Source organism: Peromyscus eremicus, chromosome 1, assembly GCF_949786415.1.
Source record: "Peromyscus eremicus chromosome 1, PerEre_H2_v1, whole genome shotgun sequence".
Lineage (NCBI taxonomy): Eukaryota > Metazoa > Chordata > Mammalia > Rodentia > Cricetidae > Peromyscus > Peromyscus eremicus.
Window position 1 is genome coordinate 44,924,382 of NC_081416.1, and position 17,396 is coordinate 44,941,777.

At 39.7% G+C, this 17,396-nt stretch overlaps 1 pseudogene; it reads left to right on the forward strand.

Annotated features, from left to right (window-relative positions):
• The window catches only part of LOC131903402 (protein PBDC1-like), a 53,779-nt pseudogene extending 36,714 nt beyond the window's left edge, over positions 1-17,065 (forward strand).
• The last annotated feature ends 331 nt before the right edge of the window (positions 17,066-17,396 follow it).

Here is a 17,396-nt window from a genome sequence, read left to right on the forward strand (position 1 = left end):
ACAGGATTTCTCTGTGTAACAGTCCTGGCTGTCCTGGAACTCACTTTGTAGACCATGCTAGCCTTGAACTCAGGGGTCTGCCTGCCTCTGCCTCCCAGGTGCTGGGATTAAAGGCGTGCACCACCACAGCCCAGATTATTTGTTTTTATTCTTTTTGGGGGGCCATCACCCAGCTTCCAAATAAATCACACATGGAGGTTTAGTCTTAATTATGAATGCCTGGTCTTAGCTTGGCTTAGTTTCTTGCCAGCTTTCTTTAACTTTAAATTAGCTCAGCTATATTTGGCCTGGGGGCTTTTCCTGTTCTCTTACTTCTGTAAATCTTACTCTTACTCCGTGGCTTGATGTGTAGCTGGATGGCTGGGCCCTAGAGTCTTCCCTCTTTCTCTCACTCCTAGACCTCTCCTCCCAAATTTCTCCTTCTATATATTCTCTTAGCCTGCCAGCCCCACCTATCCTTTCTCCTGCCTTGTTATTGGCCATTCAGATATTTATTAAACCATCAGGTGTTTTAGACAGGCACAGTAACACAGCTTCACAGAGCTGAACAAAAGCAACATAAACAAAAGTAACACACCTTAAAATAATATTCTACTACAAGTATATTTGGTAAACAATGGAACAAATATGACCTTCAGCAAAGATGTGGTATATAATCCTTTGCATGTGTGGCCCCATCCTCATTCTGTCCTGCCTTTTAAGAAATCCTGAAGCTTAATAAACACAGCATTCTGTACTCTAAGAACCCCCTTCCCAAAATGGAAGACTTCTTCCAGGAGCCTTTGAAAGTGAGTGACTTGGCTGCTGTCACTAAATGGTGGTGCTAAACAGATGGAGATGCTGGCAAACAGCAAGGACAGTACAAGGATCAGAAGAAGCGAAGTCCAAATGTCTAGTTTGAAACATCACCTGTCACTGCCAGCTAAGCACACCTTACAGCTTTTGTTCACACATTCAACTGTCCAAGGACTCTAAGCCTAGTTCTTCACCAAGCCTCCTTCCTCGATGCTTTCTTTGGATGAATTTTTGTCTGCTCCCTCAACTCCTCTCCACATTTTCCCATAATGAAATGATACAATCTCAAAACTCTGACCCCAAGGCCAATCATTATTTCCTAAAACAAATACTTATCAAATGTCTACAAGAGAATATATATTCTAATTTAAAGGAGGTAATCTGGTATTCATTGAAAATTTTATTTGTATGACTCTGTATGCAAAAATATTTAAATGTCTATACCTTAAAAAGGAAACAAAAATTTAAAGTCGACAATAAACCAGAAAGATATTGCAAAAATACAATAAATTGACATTTCTAAGTACTATATATAGGTATATATGTTTATATGATATGTATACTATATATCATGTAAATAGTATAATTTATGTAAAATAAATAGGACTGTGAATAGGTAACTCACTTAAGAGAAAAAACAGATGTGCAATATATGTTTTAGTCAATGTTCTTTTGCTGTGGAGAGACACCATGTCCAGGGCAATTCTTATAAGGGAAAGCATTTAATTGGGAATTGCTTACAGGTTGAGAGGTTTAGTTCATTATCAGCATGGTGGGTAGCATGATGACACACAGGCAGACATGGTGCTGGAGAGGTAGCTCAGATCCACAGGAGAGTGGTAGACACTGGATCTGGCTTGAGCATTTGAAACCTCAAAACCCACTCCCAGTGACACACTTTCTCCAACAAGATCCTACCTACTCCAGCTAGGCCACACTTCCCATAGTGCCACTCCCTGGTGACCAAGCATTCAAACCTATGAGCCAATGGGGGCCATTCCTATTCAAACCACCACAATATATTATAGAATGTACTGGTTAGTTTTTTTATCTACTTAACATAAGTTAGACACGAGAGACAGACAGATAGACACAGAGAGAGACACACAGAGAGATGATTTACTAGGATGACTTACAGGCTGTTGTCCAGCTACTCCCACAGTGGCTTCCTATGATTGAAAGGTCCAATAATCCAGTTGTTTCTCAGTCTGTGAGGCTGGATGTCTCAGCTGGTCTTCAGTAGATGCTGGCATTCTGAAGAAGTGGGCACCAATGCTAGTGAAGCGATGGACTTGCTAGCATGGCAGGAACAAGAAGGCAAAGAACAAAAGCCTTTTTCTTCCATGTCCTTATAATGGCTTCCAGCAAAAGGCATGGCTCACCAAAGGCAGTGCCACATCTGGGCAGGTGGTCCTGGGTTGTGTGAAAAAAAGCAAGCTAAGTGAACCATGGAGAGCAAGCCAGTAGGCAGCCTGAATGGTTCCTCCATGGTCTCTTCTTCAGTTCCTATCTCCAGGTTTCTGCTTGAGATCCTGTCCTGTCTTCCCTGAATGATGGAGTCTAACTTGTAAATCTAATAATTCCCTTCCTCCCCAAGTTGCTTTTGGTTATGGTGTTTATCACAGCATTAGAAATCAAACTGGTACATTATCTTACCAGTAGAGAGATAGGGGAAGACAGTCAACACCAACTTCTCTTCTCCACAGGTACACTCACATGTAACAGGGCCCCAGACCTTAGCACAACTGACTCCATATTGGAAGTGCCATTCAGGCTGTAAAACTCAGCATGTAGACAGCACCACCAGCCAAAACGAAAACAAAGACCTAATCCATCAAAGTGCATAGTTCTGGGAAACTTTTTAAATGTAATAAGCTTGCTTTATGGCTTCTGTAGTTCTGTGTCTAGCTCACTATTCTGTCAACCCAGGATATGGTATTTGTGCTTAAAAGCTCACCCTGAGAAAGGCTTGGTGCTATGCTGGAATCCCAAACACCTAGTATAGCCTCTGGCCAGCTAATAAAGACCTTCTATTGGCTTAAACCCATGCCTGAACAGTCTTCTCTGGTGGCTATCCCACAACACACAAATGAGAAGAAAATGGATAGATTAAACAGCTGAATTGAACTTGACTGACTCCAAAGAAAGACAACCAGTTATAAAAGATATTAAAGATAGGAGGAATATATAGTAATAGGAGACAATTAGGAAATTAGAGTTATTAGCTAGATGGTAGGTGATATGTGGAAATTATTGTCAGTTTTCTTAGCTATAGCTATGATCTAATAGATAGAAGAAATGTTCTATATTAGGAGTTACATGGTAAATAAGGACTAATATGTCATGATGTCTGTAACTAACTTCCAGATAGTTCAGAAACAAAAATATATATGAAGAAAATACTTACACTTTAAAAGATACACAGTTGTATTTCTTATCAAAAATAAAATAGCAATTCCAAACTGCTCATTATTGATAGACATAATTTTATTATTGAATTGAGTCACACCCTATCAACCAACATGTGTGACAGTAGAAGACCATGAGTTGAGAGGGTCTTTAAAGGGAAGATAAGATGATTCTAGCTAGTATGTTGGAGCAAAAAGAGTGTGTCGGGGGCGGGGTGCACACACATATGCATGCACACACGTGCATATGTGTATGTCGAGATAGTATAAAATCTTAAAGGATTTTTCTGAAAGAAATTATCAATATCTTTTTCTAATTATCCTTAAGTTTGAAAAGAAATGTTTGGGCCTGTAAGATAAAGGCTCTTGTTGCCAAGTCTAACAAGTTAACCTGAGCTTAATTCCCAGGGTCCACATGCTGGAAGGAGAGAACCAACTCCTATACTTTGTCCTCTAACCTCCAGACACATGCTATGGCAATATGCATGCAAGCTCATACACACACACACACACACACACACACACACACACACAGAGAGAGAGAGAGAGAGAGAGAGAGAGAGAGAGAGAGAGAGAGAGAGAGAAAGAGAGAGAGAGAGAGAGAGAGAGAGTAAAAAACAAACCAACTGAATAAATGAATAAATGTAATTTTTAAAGGTTTTTTACTTAGAGGCTGGAGAGTGGTTAGTAACACTTTAGTCAACAGTTTAGTCAACAATTGCTGAGTGGAAGAGAATCTTCTAGAGTCTGCCAGCAGAGCCGCTTTTACTGATGGGTTTAGGTTTCTGGTGAAAATGTGCTAGAGCAGTGGTTCTCAACCTTCCTGATGCTGTGACCCTTTAACACAGTTCCTCATGTGGTAACCCCCACTCATAAAATTATTTTTGTTGCTACTTTATAACCATAATTTTGCTACTGTTATGAATCATAATGTAAATATTTTTGGAAATAGAGGTTTGTCAAAGGGGCTGAGAACCAGTGCACTGTAGAGCATGAGCTGGGATTTATGGGTCCATTCATTCATCACAGAAGAAGCCACAAATAGAGGAGGCGTTACACCAGCAGAAGTGTTACCGGCTATGCTGCAAAGGGACAGAAATGGGAAGCAGAGAAGACTGTGGCACTTCCAGTTCCAGGCCAATAGTGGCAGCTAGCTGTGAACATGCATTATCCTACAGAAAAAGGTTGATGGTGCTGCCATTGCCACCCTGGGCCAAGGGTCCTAGGTGCAGAGGTGGAGGTCACTGCCCTGGTGGTCCCGGAAGACAAGATCACTCCTGTGGCCTGGGATGAAAAGAGCCTGAAGCTTTACAATCTAGTGGAATCTTCCAGTAGGAGTTGGGACTTGCTTAAAACCTATGCCTATTTCTTGCCTCCAAGTTCTCCCTTGTAAAGTGAGCCAGTCTATCCTCTGCCTGTCCCATCACAGTACTTTGCAAACTGAAAACTTCATGCGATTTAAGAGGTTATCAGCTAGGCAGAAAGTCAACTTCTGGATGCATCACAAAGAGTCTCAGACATATGTCACTTACACGATGTGATACACAACATGTATGTGAGATTCTGCTACTGGATGGTTCAGACTTAGGGTTGGGACATTGGGATGGAATTAATGCATTTTTCATGCTTAAGATGGCCTACCATTTAAAGGCCATGAACTTTGAGTCACTTAGGCAATGGGTATTTGCTGGCCAGTCCCTTCTCACTCTATTGCTGCCCTTGGCAAGAAAGCCCACTGTCTTAGTGACAGCAATGACTTCGGTCATACAACACAGAGAAATTGCCTCTCTTTATTCACTTAGTTTAACCAAGGTTTAAAATCATTAAACAGATTCCAAGTCTTACTATTTAATTCTAATTTCTCATGGCCTACTTTCCTTTAAATCATCACACTTCTTTAATGCTAATCTTGCCTGCTTTTAGCATCATGCTAACACAGGAACCCAAACTCTTAGCTCTCTTGACCTCTGGAGAATCCAAATCTATGTATGCCTAGGTCCTCTACCTAAAATAGAAATAGAAAGAGTTCCTGAAAAGTCTGTCTAAGAATATCAACACTTGCCTTTACTTGCTCTTTTTTCTATTTACCTTATCTGTACAGCTCCTTTAGATACCACCAAAGACAAACCAATCTTACATACACACATTTTTCACATTTAGTTCACTTTATGTATCTCCAGATTCCTAAGGCCTTGAGAGTGTCTCCAATCCCATCCTCTCACTTTATAGCTCAGTGGCAGTCAGTACAACTGACCATCATAGCATCCCTTAAAGAAAGTACTACTATCCACATCTTAAAAATAAGAAAACCCGCTGGGCGGTGGTGGCACATGCCTTTAATCCCAGCACTCAGGAGGCAGAGCCGGGCAGATCTCTGTGAGTTCGAGGCCAGCCTGGGCTACCAAATGAGTTCCAGGAAAAGGCGCAAAGCTACACAGAGAAACCCTGTCTCGAAAAACCAAAAAAAAAAAAAAAAAAAAGAAAACCCAGAAGAGTGTGGGAGCCCATTCTCGGGTTCCTCGTGGCTTTACCCAGCAGGTCCGAATAGAGGATGATTAGACCACGGGCCTAAGTGCAGATATCTGGGATGGTCTGCACTTGGCTGTGCTGGGGGAGGAGGTCTTTTGCTCCACCCCTTGGCATCTCTATAAAAACCCTGGGGCAGAGACAGTCGGGGCCCGTTGGAATAGGTTCCAGGCCCTCTCGAGGCTATCCTTTATTTTCTATCTGTTTATCTCCGCGATATTCTCCGCAATAAATCCTTCTAATATTTCCTGCTGCTCGCACTCAAGAAAACTCTGGGGAACTGTGGGGGTGGTTGGGTAAACGCCCCACAGAATGGCGCCATGAACAGGGACTAAAGAAAAAAGAAAAAAAAAGGGACTAAAGAAAAAAGGGGGGACTAAAAAAAAGGGGGGGACTAAAGACAAATGAACAGGGACTAAAGACAAAGTAATAGGGACTAAAGATAAAGGAAAATAATAGTTTTATTACAGAGTTTTTGGCGAAAGTGCTGAGTTCAGCCCTGTCAGTGGATGAGGCATGCCGGTGTTATGGAAAATATATATTTTATATATATATTGAGAGGCAGGGGTTTTATCCTGGAGAGAAAAGGAAAGCGGACTGGAAGGATGTCCGATGCTGCAGCGAAATTCTCTTCTGTCAAAATTTTCTATCTTCTATCCCTTTCTCAATTTCTATCTGAAAAATAAGTATAAGGAATAGGGTAGTAATATAGTGTAGGAGAAACTTAGAAGTGTAAGATCGTGTAGGAAAAAATAAGTAAGGCAACTAGCCAGAAAAACTCTTCAATTTTCTAACTTTGGGGGCTATAAACGCAAACTGGGAAAAAAATCTTTCTTTGGGCTTTTCGGGTAGTAAAAAAGCTCTTCTCTGAGTTTATGGGGAAGAAAAAGTTTCCTATGGAAGCTTTTGACCTGGGGACAGCTAAAATGCTAAGTCCAAGCGGCAGGAGAAAGTGATTTCTCCCTGAGGCAAAAATGGGGGTGTAAGAAGTCAAAAAGTTTAAAGTTGGGAAGTTTTGGGAAAAGTTGGTCTTTCTCCTGGGGGGGGGGGGGAAATCTCTTTAAAAAAGCCTTAATCTTTCTCAAAAGCTCTCTTAAACTTAAAAACTAAAGACTTTAACTTTCTCAAAAGGACAAAAATTAGAATCACCTGAAGATATTAGTATGGGGACCACTTGTGATTAGGTCAAAGGGAAAACAACAAACCTCTTAAGACAGCAAAACCTCTAAGTTCTCTTTCAAGCTTTAAAAATCCTCCCTGCAATGCAGGAGGCAGGGACAAGTTCCTAAAAACCTCTTCTAAGCTCTGTCTCTTCAAACTAGTAAAAGACAGTGGGTCAGAGTACCCTGAGGGAAACACTTGGGAGAGTGTGGGTGAAGAGCTACAGAGAGCCCAAAAGGGCAGGAAACTTTACCTGAGAAAAGCCAAAAAGCCAAGCTTTTCAGTTACAGCTGAGCTGAGGCATCAAGGGTTTTGTTTGAGTGAGCTTTTCAGAATGAAAAGGTCTCCTAATCGTCCTAATGCAAATATCCCCTGAAGCATTGTATCCTCACTTCTGACCAAAAACCCAGAGGTGACTGGCCAGCATCTCTGAGTTGGAGTGCATTTCGGGGATACTAGGGTTCCTGCAGTTGTAAACTTCCTGGAGCACAGAGCTGAGGGAGGAACGTGCAGGACCCAGGGGAAGATTGCCAATGAACAAAGCCAGTGGGAACAGCACAGTTGTCCACTTTCCTACAAGTCCCGAGTTGGTAGGTCCACAGCTGCAAAAAGACATCTGAGAAAAGCTTTCCTATCAGTAAGGACCTTTCTGGGAAAACAGTAAAGCTGAACTGTGTCTGAAGCAGTTGTGCTGCTGAGTCAGAATGCTGTCTGGGGAAAGAGCCCAGCCAGGGCAGAACAGAACTATCCAGGAGTAAAGCTTTCTTTTCTGTCAGAGAAAGCACCTCTTTGAGAAAAGCTTTGTTTCAACTGACTCTGAGATGAGGGGGAGTGTAGCCCTGAGGGGTGATTGCCTCTGGCATAAGCTCTGTCCTTGAGCACCCAGACAAGCAAATGCAACCCACTGGAGGACTGGGCCAGATGAAGGCCTGATAAGGCAAAACACCTGTCCTAACGGGAGTTTAGAAATGGCAAAAACCTCCCTTGTTAGATTTTCAGTCTGTATGCAAACCACACAGACCCCAAAAACAAACGGACAAAAAGCCCCTACCTTCAGTAGCAGGGAAAGCCGCCACTGTAGTGTCGGAAACTGTTTCTGGGGTAGAGGGGATAAACTGAGACCAAACTGGGAACTGTCTGGGAGAAAGACTCTGAAGAAACAGAAGGGACAGATTCCTCCCCAGAAAATACATGACCTGTGAAAAGCTGCTAGAATTTGAGACAGATTCGGAGGGAGAAAAAAAAGCCCCTACCTCCAAAGGCAGCTGGCAGAGGTACAGAGCTGCAGACAGATAACTGAAGCTCTGCATCTGGGGGGGAAGGAACAAGCAAAATGAGAATAAAATTAGTGGGAGAAAATCTCTCTGAAAGAGCTATGAAAAAGCTGTTGTAAATGATCTTGTTTTTCACTGACTGGCTAAGGCAAGCACAAGTCCCGAGGAAAGTTGCTATCAGAAATTGACCACCTCAATGCGCGCTAACGAGGCAGGTGCAGTTCTGATTTGGGGGCCAGTGTCAAATGAAGGAGAGACACCTGTTAAAGCCAGTTGAGGCGAGAATAGAAATCTCCCAATGTGCCATAATTGAAAATGTAAAATACTTGTTCAAATCTCCCGTTGCAAAAGCAAAAAACTTTGTTCAAACCTCCCGGGCAAGAATTTGTAAGCAAGTCTGGTAAAAGAGAACCAGTTGACTCTCAGACCCGAAAAGAACTATGGGAAATGACTGATATAAGGGAAATGATATAAAGGACTGATATAAGGGACTGATACTATTATGGACTGATATAAGGAAAATGCATTCTGGGAAAGGTAGTTTTTTTGCTAAAGATGGCGACATTGTCCTGAAACACGTTTGTCAGCTCGAAAATACGTTCATGGTAAACTTTAAAATACAGCTTTTAAAAGAATAAGGAGGAAAATCGTCTAAGAGTTTAAGTGTCAGTTCCATTGGAAAAATTGAAAGGATACAGAACTAGGTGCTTCGCGGTTTGGGGCTCCGTTGGTAAAATGCCTTATTTACTGTAATAGGTGTGCAAAGTTTTTATGGTAGTTGAATGACAGAAAGCTACCTTTAAGAGCAAACAAGCCACTTTAAAATCCTTAAAACAAGAGAGAGCAGTTTATACACTGAACGTTGTCTTAGATATGAAAAAACTTATGTTGAAATTAAAAAAGTTCTTTGCCTTTTGAACAAACTGCCTGCAATGAGTGATTCCTCTGCAAATCTAATTAAGGGGATAAGAAACAGGCATTCAAAAAGAAATGACTGCTTTATAGATGGGAAACAAACTTCAGAAAATCTAGCTGTCTTACAAAAGAGTTGCTTCACCTGAAAGTTCCTTATAAGAAATCAATGCTAAATATTACAGCTGCTATTAACATCAGGAGTTAAAGCTAATGAAGTGAAAATACTAAATATAGTTCAGAGCTGTGCCACTTTTGGCTTTACTAGCTCCTTTGGAAAAATACTTTATATCACCTAATAGCTGTGCGGTATTTGGCAAAGACCTTACAGCAGCTAAATACGGTAATTTCACCCTCAGTGTGAAGTGAAGTTTTTCCGTAGAACAAACCAAAAGTACTGCTGTAATAGAAAAGTTTGTCTGAATTGAAACACTTAGGGGAACTATTATGAATTTGGGTGAAGGGATAGCCTCTAGTTAAAAACCGTTTACCGCTGACAGTGCATCTCTGCCGGTTCCGGAACGGCTGAGAGAACTGGCAACTTTGGAGTGTGGCTTCATCCTGGGAAGGTTATAGTCCCCTAGCAACAACTATCACAATTATATAACACTCACTAAATCCCAGTGTTTTATAACAAAGCTGACTATAAACTCTAAACTTTAGAAATGATGTACGTACTTCCTGTCTAGTTAAGAGAATCTGTCTAATAGAGATAGTGATAATAATTAAGAGTAAGAAGTAGAAAAAGATGAAAATAAGATATGTAAGTTTGTAAAAATTCTCTTGCTAGATCTGTGTTAAGAAATCTTTAGGTGTTTGCTAAGTTAAATATATGCTAATGGTAGCCCTGTATAAGTTTGTAAAATAGATTTATAGAGTTCCTTTAAGAATATAAGCTTGCAAGAAGAATCTAAGGTAGTCCTAAGACATGTAGTAATAAGCTTGTAATAAGTAAAGATGCTAGTTGTAAATGTAAGTTTAAATAAGAACATAAGAAATACATAAGAAGTAATAAGAAATATATTTGCTAAAATAGTCCTATAGTTTCCTTAAGGAGTATAAATAAGATGTTAATGTTATATGAATTTGTAAAAACGTGTAAATGTTATATGTGAGTCTAAATGCTTTGCAAGGCAAAAGGTTATATGTGAGTTTGTAAAAAAGTGTATATATAAAGTGTGAGTCTATTCTTAATGTATATGGTTGAAAGAACCTGAGACACAGAAGGAAGTGTCCTAGTAGACTGCAAAGTAGTCAGTCTGAGCAGTTTTCAAAAGCTCCAGAAGCTGCTAAGAAGCTAAGAATGGCGGACGCCAGAACCACCACAAGGCATCCGTAGCTGAGATCCGTGGAAAATCGACGCAACACAGAAAAACCTGAGCTAACATCAAAAACGGTGCGGTTTAGAATACTACTGTACCTAAAAAGGTCTCTGTCTGTGAGAACAAAAGTTGCAGAGACGCTTGTTTGAACTAAAATTGTTAACGGCAAAAAGTTTTGGTTGAAAAACGTCTCTTCATATTTTGAAGTGAAAGCCTAATACCAGAATTTATTTCTTGTTTGAACTTTTTGAACTTAATGGTTATGGATTTCTTCATATTTGGAAGGTTCGTACCAGAATTTATCATTTGAATTTTGGGACTTAAGAAATGAAATAAACAATAGAGATTTCATTGCAATGGGACAATTTTGAGTTTATTCATAGTAATGACCTAGGAAACGTTTTCTGGAATTGGGTTAAATGAAGAAATTTATTGTTTCTACCTAGAATCAAGATGCAGTTTTGTGTATGCATATATGCTTTCTTAATTGGTGATTCATGTATTCTGTGTTAAAAATGCAATTGTTTTGTGGAACTGTTTATGTAAAAATGGAATTACATACAGAACTGGTTTTGTGTTACAAATGGAACTGTTTAAATTGAAAAGTTTGGGTTTTCTAACTAGGCTTGAGATTTTGCTTAAATTATAAAGAAAGGGGGAAGAGCTAATATTCCTTAGTCTAATTTCAAAAGTTGTTTGAGGGATTAATGTCATGTTTTTGTTAGTAAGAAATGCAAATGAGGTATATTAAGAGACTACTTTTAAAGTGTAAAGAGTTTTATTAAGAAACTGCTTTTGGATGTTTTGCTAAGTTTTCAAAGTGTTAATGGTTAGATTGAGAAGATTGCTTTTCAATATGGGTTTGTAGGAATTGTATGAGTTTGGGTTCTTCTAACTAGGTTTTAGATTTTGTTTAAAAAATTATAAAGAAAAGGAGGAGTTATGAGGTTGAATTATGTTTGCAGAAATTATATTTATCCTATTGATATTAATGCACCCTGGTTTTGTGGAGTTAAGGAATATTTAAGTTTGATATGAATACATTGAAGTTTTTCCTATGTTCTGTTAGCAAGAAAATTCAAATGATTGAGTTAAAGTTGTAAGACGGAGAAAATTAGCTGGGCTGTGGTGGCGCATGCCTTTAATCCCAGCACTCGGGAGGCAGAGCCAGGCAGATCTCTGTGAGTTCGAGGCCAGCCTGGGCTACCAAGTGAGTCCCAGGAAAGGTGCAAAGCTACACAGAGAAACCCTGTCTCAAAAAACCAAAAAAAAAAAGACGGAAAAAATTGTTAACTATATATAGCACCATATATGCTAATTCAAATGGTTCTGTTAAGAGTTTGCTTTGAGTTGTAAGACTGAGAGAATTGTGGCTATGTATAGCAATGTTTATGTTAACCTGTTAATGGTAATGATGAAGCTAAGGGATTCTTTAAGTTTGTAGTCGCCTTAAGAGTTTTTGGCTTAGAAAGGGCTTGAGGCAGCTAAGACTGCTGTAGTCACCTTGGACCTAATTCAAAAGAGAAATGCCATCTTTATCATCCTCTACTCCCATATTGGGAGGTATAACAGCTATGGAGATTGCTGTAAGCCAGTAATAGTTATTTTTTTATATATTAAGAAAGGGGGACCTGTGGGAGCCCATTCTCGGGTTCCTTGTGGCTTTACCCAGCAGGTCCGAATAGAGGATGATTAGACCACGGGCCTAAGTGCAGGTGTCTGGGATGGTCTGCACTTGGCTGTGCTGGGGGAGGAGGTCTTTTGCTCCACCCCTTGGCATCTCTATAAAAACCCTGGGGCAGAGACAGTCGGGGCCCATTGGAATAGGTTCCAGGCCCTCTCGAGGCTATCCTTTATTTTCTATCTGTTTATCTCCGCGATATTCTCCGCAATAAATCCTTCTATCTAATATTTCCTGCTGCTCGCACTCAAGAAAACTCTGGGGAACTGTGGGGGTGGTTGGGTAAACGCCCCACAGAAGAGCAGAAGCAACATGACCAACTCAAGGCCACTCATTGTTACACAAGTAACTGAGCCAACATGAATTAAGATACAGGCACACTTACTTTAGAGTTTCCATGTTTAATGGATTCAAATTATTACAAACAATGAATGGTTACCATGTGGTCAGGTTGCTCATCAGCAACCCCACTCCTGGTACAAATTTCTGCCCTAGTTTCATTGGTATTGCTATGATAAAGTGTCTTGACAAAAGCAACTTAGGAAGGAAGAGTTTATTTTTGCTCACAATGCTAGGTTAGAGTCTACCAAAATAGGGAAATCAAGTCAGCAAGAAATTAAAGCAGCTAATCACATCCACTGTCAAGAGCAGAGAGAAGATAAATGCATTCATACTTACCAGTGCTCAACTGGATCTTTCCTTTTCACTGTCCAGAGCCCATCTTATGAAATGGTTTCACCCACATTCAGGATGGATCTTACCACACGATAACTATTATAACTTTATCCTTTATTTCTAAATTTATATCATGTATTTTGATCTCTTATTTAATTGCCTTGGCTTAAGCTTATAAAAAAAATAATACTGATAAAATATCCTGAAATAACAACAGTGATATCTAACTTTCTTCTCTTAAACCTGCTATGATACAAATACTCCAAACTTGCTTTTGTATGCATTGTTTACCATATTGAAATTTTTATACCTTTTTCTAATCAGGATACATATTGTATGCCTTTTCAGCATCTATTAACAAAATCAAATTGCTTGGTATTTTTTCTCATTTTGTTTCTTAATATGATCTAGTATTAAAATCTCAGAGCACCAGAACCTACAAAGTCTTAAAGTAGTCATTCCTGTTTTATATCAGACCCTTGTCTCCATTTTAATGTATTTAGCTATATAGATTTTCTAGTACTGAATCCTTATTATTCAAATTATATATGATCTTTATTCATGATGATAAGCCCTTTTGGTCATGATGTACTTTTTCACTGCTAGGATCTACTTACTGATTGTTTTAAATTTATTTTATTGTTAATTAAAACATAATTACAAAATCCCCCTCTCCTCCCTCAAACCTCTCACTCTCTTCCTACCAAATTAGTGGACTCTTTTTCTTGATTATTATTGCTACATATATATAAATGAAAAGATACATGACTTCAATTTGCTGAGTCCATTTAGTGTTACTTGTGTGTATATGCTGTTAGGGCTGTCCAGTTAGATAACCAGAGGACTCATCCTTTATAAAGACTAATATTTCCTCTCTGAGAAGTTATTAATTACCTGTAACTCTTCATCAAGGGGTGGAGCTTTATAAGATTCCACTAACTACATTGGCATGTCAACTGGTGTTGTTTAGGTAGCTGTGTTTTTTAGATTTCATGGGTGCAGCTTCCCTGTCATAACTATAAGACACAATCTGACAGCAGGCTTCCTGGTCCTCTAGTTTTTACAATCTTTCCACTCCCTCTCTGTGATGTTCCCTGGGCTTCAAATGTAGGGTTATTGTAGGTGTATCAAATGGGGCTGGGAATCCCACAGTCAGTTGTCTCCAAATTTTGACCAGTTGTGGGTCTCTGTAATTGTTTACATCTGCTGCAAAAAGTGGGGAGAAGCTTCTTTGATGAGCAGCGAGAGCTAAGTCTATCTGCAGGTATAAGGATAAGTACTCAGAACGCTGTTAGGAGTTCCACTGGTTTAGGAAAGTGGCAATAGTAAAAGTGGCAATAGTAGGTTCTCCTCTAAGATCCATGACCTCAACAACCATAGGTAGTTTGCTAGGTTTACAGTGTTAGCAATGATTTCCTTCCTGATCAGCAGGCCTTAAATCTAACTAGACAGCTATTGGTTACCCACAAGATATAAGTGCCACCACTGCACATTTAAAGGTATCTTGCTATGCTCATCACTGTGGTTCATAGACATTACAAATGTCTAGGGTAGGACTATTGATTGGTTTCATCCTTTGGCAGCTTGCTTAACTCTTTCTGGTACTATGAAAACTAGTCTTTTGAGAGGAGGCTTTTGGGTCAGATCAGCTCAACTCCTACGAGTCTCCTGTCTGAAGTTTGTGGTGTCTTCAACAATAAGGATTTACTTTCAACTTCTGGGAGGCAACAAAGAGCAACAGCCATAGCCTATGTTGTTTGGGGAGTCTCTTGGACTCCCCTGACCAGAAACTAAAAGGTAAGTCTCTCATGCCTGGAGCTGGAGGTTTTGCAAGATAATCTATGGTTCTTGGGGAGAGCATTGTCACCTCAAGTGGCATAATTTCATTTAAACTACACACATGTACACACATACATAAGTGTACAAGTGTTATATGTGTGTACATGTGTGTATGTGTGTATAATTTTAGGTGAATAGAAAACAATGTGATTCCTGTGGCTTTTCAAACATCCTTGGCTATTTTTGTATCAGCAATTTTAAGTGAGGGCAGTTTGTGGCCTTCCTTCTTGTGCTATTTTGGTCCAGTTTTCATAATAAAAATAACATATACATGTCTTCTTTTTCTGTGGTACGTGTTGATGGTATGAGCATCAGATTCAACTTTGCTATAGAGGCTTGTTAGAATTTTTGGCAAGTGGCATAGATTCCTGGCCAGATGAAGCTGCAGGCTGACTCTACCCACACTGGTTCACTTCACTCTATTTTTCCTCACCACCCCCACCCCTGGTTATTACTTGTTCCCTCCAGAACTCATGTTGAAATTTAATTACTGTTATGAGATATTAAGAGGTAGGACCAATCTAGGCATGGTGGTGGCACATGTTTGCAATCCCAAAATTCAGGAGGCTGAGGCAGGACGTTCTTGAGCTCAAGGCTAGCCTAGACTGCATAGAAAGACACCACCTCAAATATAGTTTTTTTCTAAAGGGTTGATCAAGTGGAACCTTTAAAAGATGACTAGGGGATTCTTCTGAATAGATCAGCCCATTCATTCAGTGAATTGCTTAGTGGGTTAATAATGATTTATTTTGAGAGTAGGTCTGTTATCAAGGGCAGTTTGCCTGGGTCTCTCAGTCCCTGCTTTCCTCCCCCCATGTGACATTCCATGACACCCTGGGAATCTGCCAACAGCAATAAGATATGCTCCACACTGGACCAGAACAATGAGCCATATAACATATTCATCTTTTTAACATACATATGGTGTGTGTGTGTGTGTGTGTGTGTGTGTGTGTGTGTGTGTTTCTCTTTTTAACAGATTCATCTCAGGTATCATGCTATTATCAGACCAAGCATCCTTTCTTTCTGTCACATCTACGAGATTCAGCAGAACCTTCTTTTCTACAACTTTTCCTTTTAGTGTTTCTTCTCACTTCTCCTTGAAAGCATCACTTACAGAATATGTAGCTTTCCCATCTGCATGTGGCATGCTACTGAGTTGGTTTGAAAATGACAACAATTTTCAGCTATTTGGATACTTAAAATGGTGTTTGGGGGACTGAAAAAATAGTTCAGAAGCTAAGAGTAAACACTGTTCTTGCAGAGGACCCGAATTCAATCCCTTGTCTCCTCAATTGAGAAGCTCACAACTGCCTGTAACTCCAGCTCCAGAGGATCCAATGACCACGTCTGTCTTCCTCTGGTATTTGCACTCACATGTACATACCGTACACACACACACACACACACACACACACACACACACACACACACACACGAATGCAAATAATTTTTAACCGATGTTTCATAGTAGAAGAGATGAGGATTTCAGACAGTCTACAGAGGATTTCTGCTTAAATTAATCCCTTTGGTTTTGAGTTGTTCAATATTGTGATGAGAAGAATTTAGAGAGAGAACATGAGATTATGTTTATACATTGTATGGAGAATAGGAATACTTCTGAGAGCTTACATGCAGGGAAAGCATGTGAGAAGACTCCTATGATGTGACGTGCCATGTAACTGCTTGCAGAGAGCTGGCCCCAGAATGCAATCATTGACAGCACTTAAAATCTCATACTATTGGCTATAACATAGATATTGCCAGTGAAATCTTACAGCCAGTTTCTGCAGGAGGTGCTGTCCCTGGTCCATGCTCTTTCTCTCTAAGCTGAGTCGTATAGCAACGAATCTGATATTGAGATGACTTGGGCCATTCAGCTGACACAGCATGTCAAAGTCTATTACAAACTGACTTCCTCAGTTGACCCAGTTCCTGAAACTCACCAAAGTAGATGACCAAATCTACTCTGAGTTCCCTGAAAATTCCTAGAAGCTCAGGGTAGATGTATTAGATCCAGAAGAACTCAAATTAGAATCCTCTGAAGAGAACTGGAGGCCATTCTGCTTAAAATTTGAGGGGACCATAGAAGACTACAATGATGGGACTTTGCTGTGACTGGATTGTGCACAGGACTACTCCGAGAACACCTGCCTCGTACGCAGGATTCAATTATTTGTGATTAAAATTGCTCGGAACCGGGAAAGGCTATAACAAAGCAGTTTCTGTTAGGACAAAGAAAGAGAAAAGAGCTGACAATAAAGAAGAGGAAGCTGAGAAAGAGCTCATAATGGAGGAGAAAAAGGGGAACAGTCAGCAGAAGAGAAAAGTAGAAAACTAACTAGGGAGGAGAAGAAAGCCAAGAAACGTGACTCATCTGAACCCTCAGATATCCAGTACTGCTTGCACAAACCCTTTTGGTTAAATGATTGCCCTTGTGCAAATGGACAACTCAGAAGGACATCTTTCTAGCTACTAAGAGAAGCTATTTTGGGCATAATAGCTTAAACACAATTAATGGAGTCTGTTAGTTTATTGTTGCATGATACCCTGTTTCTTGGCTATAACTGTTGTTGAAGTAAGACATTTTTGTAAATAAATTGCTTTTTGTTTGTGTTATTTATGACTGACTTCAGAAAGTATTTACATTTATTTGACACTTCAAAAAATTTCAAGTATATAATCTCATCACCATATCTCATACAAAACTATCTGTCAGTTCTTCTCACTGTTCTCAATAATGAAGTTATCTTAACCTATTCATTTGTATCTGCTATTGGGATTAGAAGTCCATATATGGGAA